Source organism: Cebus imitator, unplaced genomic scaffold (genome assembly GCF_001604975.1).
Source record: "Cebus imitator isolate Cc_AM_T3 unplaced genomic scaffold, Cebus_imitator-1.0 Scaffold364, whole genome shotgun sequence".
Taxonomy (NCBI): domain Eukaryota; kingdom Metazoa; phylum Chordata; class Mammalia; order Primates; family Cebidae; genus Cebus; species Cebus imitator.
In genome coordinates this window covers 907,784-922,976 of record NW_016107679.1, presented here as the reverse complement: position 1 = coordinate 922,976, position 15,193 = coordinate 907,784, and the positions used below count along the sequence as shown (strand labels likewise).

The 15,193-nt window shown below is 36.0% G+C and overlaps 1 protein-coding gene and 1 long non-coding RNA gene across 5 annotated transcripts in view; one reads left to right on the top strand and one right to left on the bottom strand.

Annotated features, from left to right (window-relative positions):
* The window catches only part of IL33 (interleukin 33), a 41,393-nt gene extending 34,162 nt beyond the window's left edge, over positions 1 to 7,231 (bottom strand). For 2 of the 4 annotated variants that reach the window (XM_017506877.2, XM_017506875.2), the window contains exon 1: positions 7,150 to 7,231. The gene's annotated coding sequence lies outside the window, so the exon portion shown is untranslated. The remainder of the gene's footprint in view (positions 1 to 7,149) is intronic. The other 2 variants (XM_017506872.2, XM_017506876.2) reach the window with 1 other exon arrangement.
* Positions 1 to 15,193, top strand: part of LOC119467998 — a 93,158-nt gene that overhangs the window by 56,537 nt on the left and 21,428 nt on the right. The gene's annotated exons all lie outside the window — the stretch shown is intronic.

The window sequence follows — 15,193 nt, the reverse complement described above, 5'->3', positions numbered from 1 at the left end:
AAAAAAAAAAAAAAAAAAAAAAATTTGTGTATATAAATTTGTCTATAAAATGATTATGAATATCATATACATGTAAATCATGCCTTAAGTCATTGTGGGACAAATAGTGACAAAATGAAATCACTTGTGAAGACTGAAATCAAACTTCATAAAATCCTAAAGTAAAAGAAGGAATAATAAACACAAATTTTTGCTTGTTGTCTCTGGTGGAAATCAAAGGAGATGCAATTAGGTAATGACACCAAGCAGCCTTCAAAGGTGTAAGGAATATTCTGTTTTTTAAGCTGGATGATAAATACACAGGTATTTGTTTTATTATTTTGCTCCAGAACTTACATATACATTCCATATATTAATTTATATGTATGATATATTTCTTAATTAAAAAGCTTAAAAGAAAGAAAATCAAACTTCAGTTAATACTCTACTCATAAAGTCAACTGTTAAGCAGACTTCCCCATCCTCCAGGAACAACTGTAGCAACCAAGTAAAAAAAAAAAAATCCGTTAATACAACATCAACACTTTCAAAATTAAAAAGAAATTGTTGCCTAAAAGCAGTGATGCATTATTTACAATTCTGTGGTTGTATTAAAAGAATAAGTGAGCCAATGTAAAGGGGCTTCCATGTGCTAAATTGTAACAATTGAACTAAAAAAGTGAAAGTTTTTCCTTGTGACAAGACTAAAGTTACAGACAGTATAACTTTTGCAGGCTTTTTTTTTCTTACACTTGGGATATGCTTATTGAATAGTGACAGAAATAACTGATATTATAGAACAGGTTATTAAAAGTTTTATAAAACATGTAATATATTCCACAATACTTTCACTGCCACATCATCTATTTTAGTTGGCATAGTCAAAAGCCAAAATGAGAGTCCCTCCCAATGCTGGTGTTTAGCTGATATGCTCCAAGGCTGGTTCCTTTTTTATTTATCTTTGCTGCATGCCAGCTATTAAATATTTTGAATATCACTTGGGCAGAAAGCATGAGATTTTCTTGTACAACTAAATGGTTGCCTGCTAACATTGTTAGATAAAATTAAATTAGATTATTAAAAGCTCTTTAAAATTTAAGGGTATAGAGGCTTTCTTCTAGATATGAAGCTTCCTGGCCATTTATCTGAATAAAATAAGCCACAATCTACACACTGGATATTTCATTTCCATAAAGTTTTAACAGAACTGCCTTGTGCAGTGATCTGAAAATGCAACTCAAAGGTCTGGAAGCTTGACCATGATGGTATGATAAGCTTTTCACCTTCCCTACTTCATGGGCTGCTCTAGCTGTTCCCCAAATTGCTGGCTTCATAATTTCTCCATGGAATTCTTAGTTGTCTCAGCCTTACTTACCTGGTAGCTGGTCTTAGGGTGAAAGCTACTAAAGTGAAAAGACTCTGTTAAATACCTCTCTTCTTCCCAAAGATGAGACTAAATTATTTTTCTGCTCTGGATACTTATGACTTCTTTTTGAGTGTACCCAATGATGCACGGAGAAATAAATATAACTGGTAGTCTTTCCTTTGTCAAGAGACTTTTCATAAAATAGGTACAGTGAACTGCCACTCTAGAGGTTACTAGTTGCTACATGGTTTCACCTAGATAGTAGGGAGAACCAGTGGGTCTAAACCCAGATGCTGTTTTACCAGCTTTTGCAATAAATGCCTAGAAAAAAAATTGGATGCTGGCAAAATAATAGACTTCTGTCTAATTTTTATACTTTTATGAATTGAGAAATATAAAGACAAAAATAGTTCTGAATATTTTGAATTTACTTTCATAGGCCTTATATCACTGAGCAGAAATTCTTCCACTGACATAATGAAAAGTAATAATAGTTGGACAGCCAGATGTAAGTATTACCTGTCATGTCCTAGCATAGTATCCTCCAAAATTTTTGTAAAATAGTTTATACTTTTTTGAGTTAATAGCTTCTGATTTTTATATTAAATGACCACCACATACTGACAATTATGATTACAGTTTCACAAACCATATGGCTCTTGAATAAATCAGTGCAAAAAAATACACCCTCTTTAATAAAAATAATGCCACCATACCTTCAGGTAATATGGACCTTTTTTCTTATGGGAGAAAAAATAGGAAGCTGGAGATAGTCACTAAATTATATCAGAATGAATGTTGGTATTTATTTCTGTGCCTGAAACTTGTTCAAAAGTTTAGAATAAAATATTACTCAAGGAAACTTAAAAATTATGGGTCAGGCACAGTGGCTCATGTCTGTAATCCCAACACTTTGGGGAGGAAGAATTCCTTAAGCCCAGGAGTTTGAGATCATCCTGGGCAACACAGTGAGACCTTATTCTACAAAGTGTAAAAACATTAGCCAGGCGAGGCACCACATGCTTGTAGTTCCAGCTATTCAGGAGGCTGAGGTGGGAGGATAGCATGAGCCAAGGATATTGAGGCTGCAGTGATTTGTGATTGAGCTACTGCAATCCAGCTTGGATGACAGAAGGACTTTGTCTCAAAAATAAATAATAATAATTTACCAATATGAAGCAGTTATGCTGGCTACTGATCAAGTGTTGTGAAACAGGATTGCTAAAGAATGTGGACGTGTAAGATATAATGGAAAAATAAAATTTAGGGAGGAAAAACTTTGGAACTAATAAATTCAGATTTGAGGAAGTTCATGTTTGGGTGTAATGATTCCTCAAAAAAAAAAAAAAATAAAAAGAACAATTGGAGAAAAGCATGGAGTCCTCACTTTAAAAAGAAACTGTAAACAGCTTAAATAGCATTTCTTAAACAATTGTTACTAATAAGCCAGCAGGCTAAGAAGTTATAGTGGCTGAGATTTGAGCACAGCAGATACACAAAACTACTCAATTCTGTTAAACTCTTTAAGGAAATATTGAATCTTTGCTAGGAACTCCATGAGATATAATGAGCAAAACATTCTTATGATTGCAGAAGATCTCAGAGGCACTAATATGGCTAGGGAAAGTCATGACAGTCATTGAATTTTCAGAGTGTTTGAAGTGGAGGGGAGTTGCATGTAAACTGGGTGCTGATTAAAAGTAAAGCACTCTGTCAAGTTTGTGGATGAACTTCTCCTAGTTCTGGAAATAGCAATGGGAATGGCAAAAAAAAAAAAAGTTACCTAAGAGAACAATGGCTTACAGGAACCCTTTCCCTCAAGTAACTGTGAATGTAGCCCTGAAGAAAATATGCAGACAGTTTTAATGTCACCTCATTAATATTTTCATATTTGAAAATGATGGAAGCTTTGAATGAAAAAATAGCTTCACAATAGCTTCACAAAGATTAGAGATGCACTAAATGAAGTAGTTTGGAATCATTCTTTAGTTCTTTTTTCTTAATGAGACCTGACCGTGGATTTTAATCTCTGATCTGAAATTTACTAACTTTATGATTTTGGGTTAGTACTACAACTTTTTCAAATCCTACTGTCTCAATTTCATAAATGGAGATAATATTTACCTCACAGAGATGCTGTGAAGGATAATGTGGAAGATAAATGTCTCACTTTTAGTAAATGGTCAGTGATTAATACATTACCTTTGATGACTGCTTCTAACTCCTTTTACCCATCACAACACCTGTCTTGAGTAGGATTTTGTTGTTTGTTTCACATTTTACAAGAGAGAAAAAAATTCAGACCCGGAAAAGTTAAGTACAATCCAAAATTACACAGCTGGTCAATGATGGATGATGGATTGGAGGCCAGACTGCCTCTAAAAATCTGTGTGTTTATTATTATGCTATATTGCACTCTTTACTTAAAAAAAAAATACCTTCATAGGTATAGTGTAATCTACCAATAATAACATGAGCAGCATGTGCCAGGAGTCTGCTATAGGGAGGAAGTGCCCCCAATTCCTCACTACACCTTACCACTCCCTGCATAAAGAACTTTGCCTGAACTTTTTGAGGTCCACTAAGGTTGTATCCCCTTAAAAGTTACTTTCGCCTGCAGATATCAGCACCAGAGAACCTACAGGAAACCTAAGAGATTAGAGGTTCTACATCATTTCCTGAAGTTCTTGAACCCGACCCAATCATTTTGTTGATAGACTAAGGTCCATTTCTTTCTGCTGTTCCAGGAGTTTATATTTGGACTTAATGTTTCTAAATGCTTCTGCTACAAGCTGAGATACAAAGAAGGTGGATTCCAGTCAACCCTCTTGATTTCCACCATGTTTGCCAAAATTTCAAGTTGAATAAAAGATATATTCATTTTTGCACAGTCCAACTCACATCTCCAGAAAAACACTTACAGTATCAGATTTACTGGCATATATATTTTCTTTTATATATATACACACATAAATAAAACTATATATATGTAGTAAAAACACACATATATAGTAAAATGCACACCACACACACACACACACACACACACACACACACACACACACACAATTATCTCCCAGTGCTGACCCCTCTTCAGTATTTCCCTGTAATGATTTAATTACTTGATGGAGCTTAACTTTTCACAGTTGAATCTCATGCTTATTTCCCTGCAGTTAGTTGTAAGCTCTATTTCCTTAATCCCCGGGAAAGCCTGGCCAGGAGTGGCATTTCCTGTTTCTCAATCTCTTCCCTTATTTTCACCTCTGGCTATTTCAAACCGTAAGTGAAAGTTTGCCTCAGAATTCTTTACTCTATATAAATGGGAAAGGGAAAGAGGTTCTTTCTGACCGTAGATACTGTAAGTTAAACAATGATGGGAAAGAGATAAACATCTAGCTTGCTTAGAAAATCAATTATGAAGTAACCAATCAAAGATTGGTAGCAAGTCCAGGATCCTTTTAGAGAAGAATGGAGAAAATGTGAAATTGAGCTGAGGAAAGTGATGCTTTTGCTAGAAGTTCTTAAGTGTTTAAGACACTATCCAGCTATGTGATTCAGTTCAAACACCCTAAGCTTTGGGAAATAGAGGATTCTGAAGTTTTCTCAACTTAGACTGGTATATTTTCTGGGAGAAAATCAAAAGAGGAGCATCAAGTATTCAAAAGACAAATTTGAGAAGGAAGAGGTAAAAAATGTTGGAAACAGTATAGGACCCCAGGGTGGCACAGAGGATGCTTCAGGTGGGAGAAGCACAGTGCAGAGGAGGGAGTACAGGTCTTCGCCCTAGATACTTCATTCTCAAGTCTCTGACTTGTGTGCAGCCACAGGACATACTTTTGGCTTTGTGCTATTTTCATTATTAAAATAGTCTGGAGTCTTATATTCATGTGTGGAAAGGAAAGGCAGAGAAAATTGTGAGGAGGCTGAAAACAAGGAATAAGGAAAAGAAAACAAGCTTCAAAGGAAAGTCTTTAATGAAGAATAGTAGCAAAACTGATGTGCTTTTGAATTTCTCCGTTTAGGATATCAAGTCCTTATTTTTTCACAATAGGGGATTTTTGAGGGGTTAATACCTCTCAATTCTTCTATTAGAAACTGACAGTGAAAAATAACAGTGAGAAAATTATGACAGTGAAAGAGATCTGACCTAACCAACCCCCATCGTGCTTTCAGTCTCCAAACTGTCCTTGGTCATTTCTGGGTTTGGGCCAAGCTAACTTTGGGAGAAATTTAGTGTATAGTTTAAATGATAATAGCCCTTCCCCAAAAGTAAAACACCTTGGTAAAATTAATGAAAGTCCACCAAGTTACGAGGTTGAGAGGGGCCTGAATTCTGCTAAGATGTAGGCATAGTAAAATGATTACCAGCCATTATTTTGGAGGTCAGAAGATTTACAACTTCCCCAGTGACTACTGTAAATAACATCACTATTGTATAAGCTAAGATTGACTTTTAGTGACATCTGTTCAGGCTTTTGCATATCTGATGACCAGTGACTCCCACCCAGAAAGAGACTCAGCACACACAAGAGGACCATTTATCACATGCTTATAATTCCATTCTCAACCAATCAGCAGCACCTATTCCCCTAAGCCCTTTGCCCACCAAACTAACCTTGAAAAACCCTAGCCTCCAAATTTTGGGGGAGATTTGAGTAATAACTTTGAATCCTATGTGGCATGGCTGATCTTGTGTCAATTAAACTCTTTATTGCCATGCCATGGTCTCAGTGAACTGGTTTTGTCTGTGCAGTGGGCAGGAAAAGCCCATTGGACAATTACATGGTTATTCCCTTTTTACTTTTTTTTTTTTTTTTTTTTTTTGAGACCGTTTCACTCTTGTTGCCTAGGCTGGCATGCAATGGTGCAGTCTCAGCTCACTGCAACCTCTGCCTCCCTGGTTCATGTAATTCTCCTGCCTCAGCCTCCCAAGTAGCTGGGAGTACAGGCACTTGCCACCATGCCCAGCTATTTTTTTTCTTTTTTTTTTTTTTTTGGTATTTTTAGTAGAGACGGGGTTTCACCATGTTGGCCAGGCTGGTCTCGAACTCCTGACCTCAGGTGATCCACCCACCTCGGCCTCCCAAAGTGCTGGGATTACAGGCATGAGCCACCATGCCCTGCAATATCCTCCTTTTACTGAAAACCACTTGAAAACAATTGCAAGCAGGTTTGTCTTGAGTAAGCATTAGGAGTTTGAAGTAGAATTATCAACTTGCTTTATAAAGTTTCCAGCCTGGCAACAAAGCAAAGATCCTGTCTCTACATAAAATTTAAAAAATATTAGCCAAGCACAGTGGCATGTGCCTGTAGTCCCAGCTACTTGGAAGGCTGAGATGGGATGATTGCCTGAGCCCTGGAGTTGGAAGCTGCAGTGAGCTAGGATCACACCACTGCTCTCCAGCCTGTGCTACAGAGCAAGACCTCACATCTTAAAAAAATGTAAAATAAAATAAAGTTTCATGGAGGGGGCAGAATTTACTATAAAAACTATTACAATCTCTTTTAACAATTTATTAATTTTACAAACACCCAAAGGAAAGCAAAATGGAATTTTAAGTTAGTAACAGCTATTGTCATCAACTTTTACAGCTATTAGCAATAAACAAATTGGCTTTATCATTTATTTTTCAGGAAAAAAAAAAACCCACAGTTCTCCATGGTTCCCAAATTTTACTTTGTAAAATCAGATTTTATTTGATTTGTAAAATTTGGGAACCATGGAGAACCGTGGGGTTTTTTGTTTTTCTTTTTCTGATCTTTTACAAATCTGACTAAAAATCACCCAGAATATTCAGTCTTACCTTGTAATCTTGTTTTGATTTCTTCTTTGAAAAGCTGCAGTTCCGTGTTCAGAGTCTGTAGACTCTTTTTATCAACTAAAGTTTGGCAGACAACCAAAATTCCTTAGAAGGGAGATCTGGGCGGGTGAAATTTTAACAGGCTTTAAATCTCATGTAAAGAGCCAACAGATTTACAATTCTGTCAACATCTAGGGCTCATTGCTTTCTGTGTCCTCCCTCCATCTTAATATTTTAAACAAGCAGTTATGATTCTTCTGCCCCTAAACTTTACATTTTGGCTCTTTTTGGAGTTGAACTCCTGAACTTCAGCTGCAGCACTATTCATTTTGAAATTCTTTTGCCATTTATATTTTCACTTTTGGCCATTGGCTTCTTAATTTATAACCTTCATTAAGAGGTCAGTTTATTCTTCCAAATTCCTTTATAATAGACATTTGCAACTCCCTTTGGCATATCAGTAATAAGCAACTCATCTGCAAATAAAAGCTCTCAGATACTCTGTGTATTCCACCATATCTGACATGGCTTCCTGCTTCCCATTGTTCATCTTTTATTTCTATTCATCTCAAATATCTCACAGAAGATAATACTTTATTACAAAAGGAAATCCTGTACTGTAGATTCCAGAGAAATCAAAATGGAATTTTAAGTTAGTAACAGCTATCGTCATCAACTTTTACAGCTATTAGCAATAAACAAACTGGCTATTTTTTTATATAGAGAGAAGTTGTTCTTCTTACCTCATGAGAAAGTTTGCTCCTATTCACCCTCTCTCCATTTCTTTTGGGATCTATAGTAGAAAATTAAGGGGTGACGTGATGCTCTTTTAAGACTTGGACTGATTCTACATCCTAAGATCACACATTGAAAACAAAACTGCTGCTGTACTTAGAAGGATATTGTGATGGGACTGTTAGCCTAGCAAGCCCCTACAACCATTCAATCTATAAGATTAGAAGGGTGAACTTGAAACAAAGGGGCAGCAGAAAAAATTTACTGTAAAATGAAATAAGAATTTTTTAGTTTTTCTCATGGCATATTGAGGGATAGAATGTCAGGGGAAAGAGAAAATGAGACAGCAACAGATGGCTGACCAGGGCTTGGGAAAATGTGACTGTGACGGAGTCCCCTTTGGAAAAAACAGCTAAGGAACTCTGTTATCTTGTTTAAAGTTGTTTCATTTTCTGTACAGTAATCCCCTTTAATGATCCCCAAAACTGAGCAATTGGCTACAAGCCATAATGTTGTGTTTGTGAGGAATGAAGAAAGCTGGCTATGTCCACCAGAAAAGGATGCCAAGATGACAAGAACTAATCAGAAATTTAATTATGTGCAATAAATGGGAGGAAGGAGTGACAAGTAACAGCCAAGGGAATATCAGTGTACTCTGGGAATTCTTACAAATACTGAGAAAATTACAAAGCATGAATAATATGTCTTCATGATGTCTATTGAACCCTCCTTCATTATTACAAAATGCTTCTTTTTATCTCTAGTTATGCGTCATGCCTTAAAGTCTGCTTTGTCCATTATTAGCAGAACTCTGCAAACATTCTTTTGGCTAGTATTCACATAGTGTATCCCTTTTTATCTTTTTTCTTTCAAACTATGTCCTTATGTTTCAAATGTGTCACATATAAGTAATATATAGTTAGGTTTTTTTTTTCTTTTTTTGACAACAATTTATCTTTGAACTGGAACATTTATTGTAATTATTGATATATTTGAATTTGTTTCTACTATCTTGCTTTTTTTCCCTCCTATTTTGTCTCTCTGGCTTATGCTCTTTATTGGATGAAACAATTTTTAAAAAATTATTCAATTTTCTCCCAACAGTCATGAAATATAACTCTTGTCTCTTTATGAAACAAAGAAAAAATAAAAGCCTGCTAAAACCACAGCTCTGCTTTTAGGAGGCTTTCTGTATTATTATTATTATTATTATTATTATTATTTTTTGCCTCTGCCCTCATGCAGCTGCATAATTTGGCAAGTGTTTTGAAGAGGAAAATCATATGTAGGTTCAGCTCACTGGTTCTCTCTTCTAGCTGGGGCCTTGGACCTTCCAATTTCTAATTTCTCTTCATCCCCACAATACCAATCAACAATGATTTCTCTGTCTCCTGACACTGGCCTCCTACCTTGGTAAAATACAGATTTCTTGCCTTGGCAAATGTTCTTGTAACTGTTATGAAAAGTTCTATAACTGTTAGCTAATCTCTCCATGGAATCTTAGCTCCTCATCCTTAGTGCTTTGGCAGCTCTCTCTTTATCTTTCTGGTTATTCTCAGTGGTAACACTGGACTGCCACACGTTACTCCATTCTACTTAAGTAGCTAGTTGAATGAAGATGAACGCTTGCCTCCAGAAGGCAGGAGGACTAAGCATTGAGCCATACAGACTTCATTCTAGTAACCATATGATTTGTTATCTGAATCATAAATTTTTGAGAATGAAAAGAGTGTTACTAATCATTTGACCAGAATAATAACTGCTTCCCAAATGCCAGATCTGCCTTACTAACTTCCTCCTTTCAGGGTAGATGCAAGGTATATGGGTGACTGTCTAAAATTTTGCTAACTCATAGAAATACATTCCATCTGGTGGCACTATTTTATTCCCAAAGGAAGAAAGTTCAAATTGATGATTTGCTACCAGTAGACCTTTAAAAATGAAAATTTAAAGGATATACATCACATGGAGGAAGGTGAACCTAAATGGTGGGTCTGAAATATAAGTAGAATTGAAGAATAAAAACTACATTAAATATTGAGGTAATGCTAACAAATATTAATGGTTAATACTGATAATAATATCTTGTAAGGTTAAGAAAAACAAAGTAGAACTAAATACATTACAAAAATAGTCTATAAGTCTGGAGAGATGCTGTTAGGAATGAGAAGTCCCAAGTATATTGTATTGCTCAGGAAGAGGGTAAAAATATTGCTGAATTTTGGGCTCTGTATTCATTTTTAAATTTTTAGAAAAAAATTTAGAATAATAGAAATTGGACATTAGTAAGCCCTTGTCTCTATAAAAGAAAATCAAAGATTAGCTAGGAATGGTGGCACATTCCTGTAGTCCCAGCTACTTGGGAGGCTGAGGCAGTAGGAGTGCTTGAGACCAGGAGTTTAAGGCTGCAGTGAGCTTTGAACATACCATTGCACTGTAGCCTAGATGTAGACCCAGAATGAAAAGCCATCTCAAAAATGAAACCAAACAAAACAAAAACAAGGTCACTGAATAATGACAAAATTAAATTCATTGGGAAAAAATAAATCCCCACTTAAAAACATCTGTTAACAGTCTTAACTACATAAAATGAAAATAAAGACAATTACAAGGAGAGACACAAGTATCTATTATCCTAGTGAGAAATTTGATGCAATGTTAGCAATGTTGTCAAGCAGGAAAGACATTGGGAAGAATATAGAATGTAGAAATTTTGGTTGCTACAATGAGCTGGGACACATAAATATATAATAATACTTAATACAACAGGTGGAGAATACATACTCCTTTCAAGCACACATGGGACATTTGCAATATTAAACATATTCTTATCTATCAAGTCAATTGTAGAATTATTTCAATTGATGTCACCAAAAATGACAGAATAAGAAACTTCGAGGTCTATCTCTCCATAAAAGCAACTAATAAGCTGGCAAAATTGTCAAAATCAACTTTCACAGAACTCTGCTTATAGTTGAAAGCTTGTAAAAGCCATGGAAAGCTTAATGAAGAAAGAAGCTGATGCATTGCAGAAGAGAGCCCTGTGGGATTTTAAATTGCCTACTTGCTATCCTTCACCTGCCAGCCTCCAGATCAATGGCAGTTATGAAGATGGCAGCCCACATTCCAAGTGCATGCTGCTAGTGCCAGAGGGACTAATACGGACCTTCTTTTCAAAGAATGGTGATTGTGTGTTTTAGCCTGTCTGGGGGCACCCTTAAGGACTAGTGTGAGGAGTTGCCTTTGTTCATCTGATTCAAAGTGTTTCTAGGGCTGGCATGGCTTCTCAGGTGGCATTTGCCAAAAGTATTAAAAGGTAAAAGTAAAAAGGTAAAAGGTAAAAGTATTGCCTGCAGCAGACTGGGGCAAGGGATAACAGTCAGAACAAGCAATAGACATATCAGAAAAGCTAGAGGAGGAAGAGATTAGAAGAGGAAATACATGAGGGGAATAAGGGCTTTAAAAAGTTCCCACATATATTGGGGAATCAGGAAGACAACACTCATTCCTAGGAATGTACACATGTTCAGAAAAGTCCTGAGAAGACTCCAAGCTTTCACCTCTGGCTTTCAGGCTCCATGCAAGCAGGAAGTGAAGACCAAAGCAGAGTTGTAAATGGCTTTGCTGTGCATTAAAGATGTGTCCAACACAGAGCCAATCTGAAAAAACTAGGAGAGTAATTTTTTCTTTTCCTTTTCTTCAGCTTCTATTTTTGGCTCTAGTTGTTTAAGAAAATCGTTGTCATAGCACTAGCTGACCACTAAGCTAATGGAACACAGACTTCAGTGACCACACTTAACAAAGAATACAGACTGTAGAAAAATACTTTAGAAAAGTCACCAAACAGGCAGATAGCAACAACCCACTACAAGCAGCAACAGCAAACCATATGGATGGGGAGAATTGAATTTCCTGAGTTACTGTATTAGAATGTGCAAAATGTCCAGTTTTTAGTATAAAATTAGGAGACATGCAAAGAAAAAATGAAGTATGGACTTTAAAAAGTGACAGTAATCATTCCCAAGAAAGACCAGATATATGACTTATTAGGCAAAGTCTTTAAATCAACTGTTTTAAATATGTATAAAGATCTAAAGGAAACCATGAAAATGATATCTTTGTAAATAGAGAATATCAATAATAGACAGAAATAATAGATATCAATTATAAAAAACAACCAAATAGAAATGCTGAAGTTGAAAAGTAGAATAACTGAAATAAAAAATTTGCTAGAGGAGTTCAGTAGCAGATTTGAGCAAAGAGAAGAAAGAATCAGTGATAGGTCAATTGAAATGGTTCAGTTGGAGGAACAGAAAGAGAAAAGAATGAGCCAGAAAAAGAAAATGTACAGCGTCTAAAAGGCTTGTAGGACATCATCAAACATATCAACCTATGCACAATGAAAGTCCTGTAGGGAAAGGAGAGAGAATGAAACAAAGAGAATATTTAGCAAAATAATGATTAAAAATGTCCCAAATTTGATGAGAAACCAAGATTCTAAACATTCTAAATACTCAATGACCTCCAAGCAGGATAACTCAAAAGATTCACACTGAGATACATTATAACCAAACTGTCAAATGCCAAAGATAAAAAGAAAATCTCAAAGGCAGCAACTGAGTTATTTCTCACTATGTATAAGGGATACCGATGTATAAGATTACCAGCCATCTTCTCTTCAGAAACGATGGACGCCAGAAGACAGTGGGACAACATGTTTAAAAGGCAGAAGGAAAAACATTGTCAACCAACAGTTCTATATCTGGAAAAACTATTCTTCAAAAATAAGAGAGGAAGTAGACATTAAGAAATTAAGACGTTATCGGATAAAGGAAAACAGGGCAAAATAAGGAGTTCATCACTAGTAGACCTGCCCTGTAAGAACTGCTGCATAAATCCAGCAACATACTAAGAAGGTTCTATGTCATAAATAAGTGAGATTTATACCAATAGTGCAAGAGTCGTTCAACATATAAAAACCAATCAATGTAATAAATCACACTCATAGAATGAAGGGAAAAAAGCCCACCCACATCATTATCTCAATTGATGCAGAAAAACCTTTTGACAGGATTCATTACCCTTTAATGATAAAAACACTCAACTGGAAAAAGAGGGGAATGTTCTCAGTTGATAAAGGGCATTTATGAAAAATTCACTGTGGCTTTATTCTCAATGATGAAAGACTGAAAGCTTTCCTCCTAAGATGAGTAACTAGACAAGAATGCCCATTTTCAAAACTTTTGTTCAACATCATACCAGAAAGTTTAGCCAGAGCAATTAGGCAAGAAAAAGAAATAAAAGAGAGACAAATTAGAAGAGAAAGAAGTAAAATTATCTTTTTGCAAATGACACGATTCTATATATAGGAAATCCCAAAGAACCCACAAAAAACGACTAGAGGTAATAAATGAATTTAGCAAAGCTGCAGTTACAGGAGCAGCACTTAAGAATCAATTGTATTTTTACACAACATCAATGCATCAAAAAAGAAAATTAAATGAATCTCATTTATAATTGTGTCAAAAATGAAATACTTAGGAATAAATTTAAGGAGGTGACAAAATTGAATACTGGAAACTACAAAATGTTGTTGAAATAAATTTAAAAAGACATCCTATGTTTACCAATAAGAGGGATTAATGTTATCAAATAGCAACATGCTTCACATTGAGCTAAATATTCTACACATTGTGTAGGCCAAATTCCAGCTGGATTTTTGTAGAAATTGAGAAACTGATTCTAAAATTAATGTAGAATTTTAAACCCAGAAAAGCCAAAACAATCTTGAAAAAGAATAAAGTTGTAGTACTCATATTTTCTAATTTCAAACCTTACCATAAAGTAACAGTAATAAAGTATGGTACTGACAGAAGATATACATATAAATAAGTGAAATAAATTGAGAGTCCAGAAATAATCCTTCACATCTGTGGTCAGTTGGTTCTTGACAAGGGAGTAAAAATCAATGAGGAAAGGAATTGTCTTGAGGAATCGTCTTTTTGACAGATAGTGTTGGGACAACTGAACATCCACATTCCAAAGAGTGAAGTTGGATCTCTGTTTCACACCATATACAAAATACATCAAAATGGATCAAAAACCTAAATGTAAGACTTAAAGCTATAGAACTTTTAGAAGAAAATATAGGAGAAAGTCTTCATGACTTCAGATTTTGTAACAGATTTTTTAGGTATGACAACAAAAGCACAAGTAACAACAAAATAGGGAAATTGAATTTCATTACAATTATTTATTTATTTGTTTATTTGAGGCAGAGTCTTGCTCTGTTGCCTCTGGGTGGAGTGCAGTGGGCACAATCATGGCTCACTGCAGCCTTGACCTCTTGGGCCCAAGCAATCCTCCCACTTCACCTTCCTGAGTAGATGGGACCACAGGTGCATGCCACTACACACAGCTAATGTTTGTATTTTTTATAGAGACAGGATTTTGCAATGTTGCCTAAGCTGATCTCAAGTGATCCTCCTGCCTTATCCTCCTATAGTGTTGGGATTACAGGCATGAGCCACCACATCTAGGTTGTAATACAATTAAAATATTTGTGATTCAATGACACTATAAGATAGTGAAAATACAACCATCAGTATGGAAGAAAATATTTGCAAATCATATATCTAATAAGGATCTAATATGCAGCATATATAAAGAGCTCTTATAACTCAAAACCAAAAAGGTAACCCAATTTTAAAATGGGCAAAGGATTTCAATAGACATTTCTCCAAAGAAGATAAACAATGGCTAACAAGCACATGAAAACATGTTCAGTGTCATCCGTCATTGGGGAAAGGCCAATAAAAACCACAGTGAAATACAGCTTTGCACCCACTAGGATACCTATAATTTTTTTATAAAAGGAAAAATAAATATTGTTGAGTATGTGGAGAATATGGAACCCTCATATATTCTGGTGGGAATGTAAAATGGTGCAGCCAATACATAAAACAGTTTCAGGGGGGAGGATCCAAGATGGCCGTTTAGGAACAGCTCGGGATTGCAGCTCCCAGTGAAAGTGCAGAGGGTGAGTGGACGCCGCATTTTTATTGCCCACAGACTAGGCAATTCCCAGGCAGAGGAGCTCCACAGGTCACCAGTGCGGCTGTGCCGGCCGGTGCCGCTGCTTTGCCCTGCGCAGCTGCTTTGTTGGCGCCCCGGAGCAGCTGTTCTCCGTACAAAATACACCGGTCCGGGTGCCCTTTTGGCTGGTGATTGGAGCCACGGGAAGTCGCCCATTCGTCTGTTTAAAAAGGGGACCGAGCAGGGAACCAGGACAGTAGTTTCCAGGGCAAAAAAA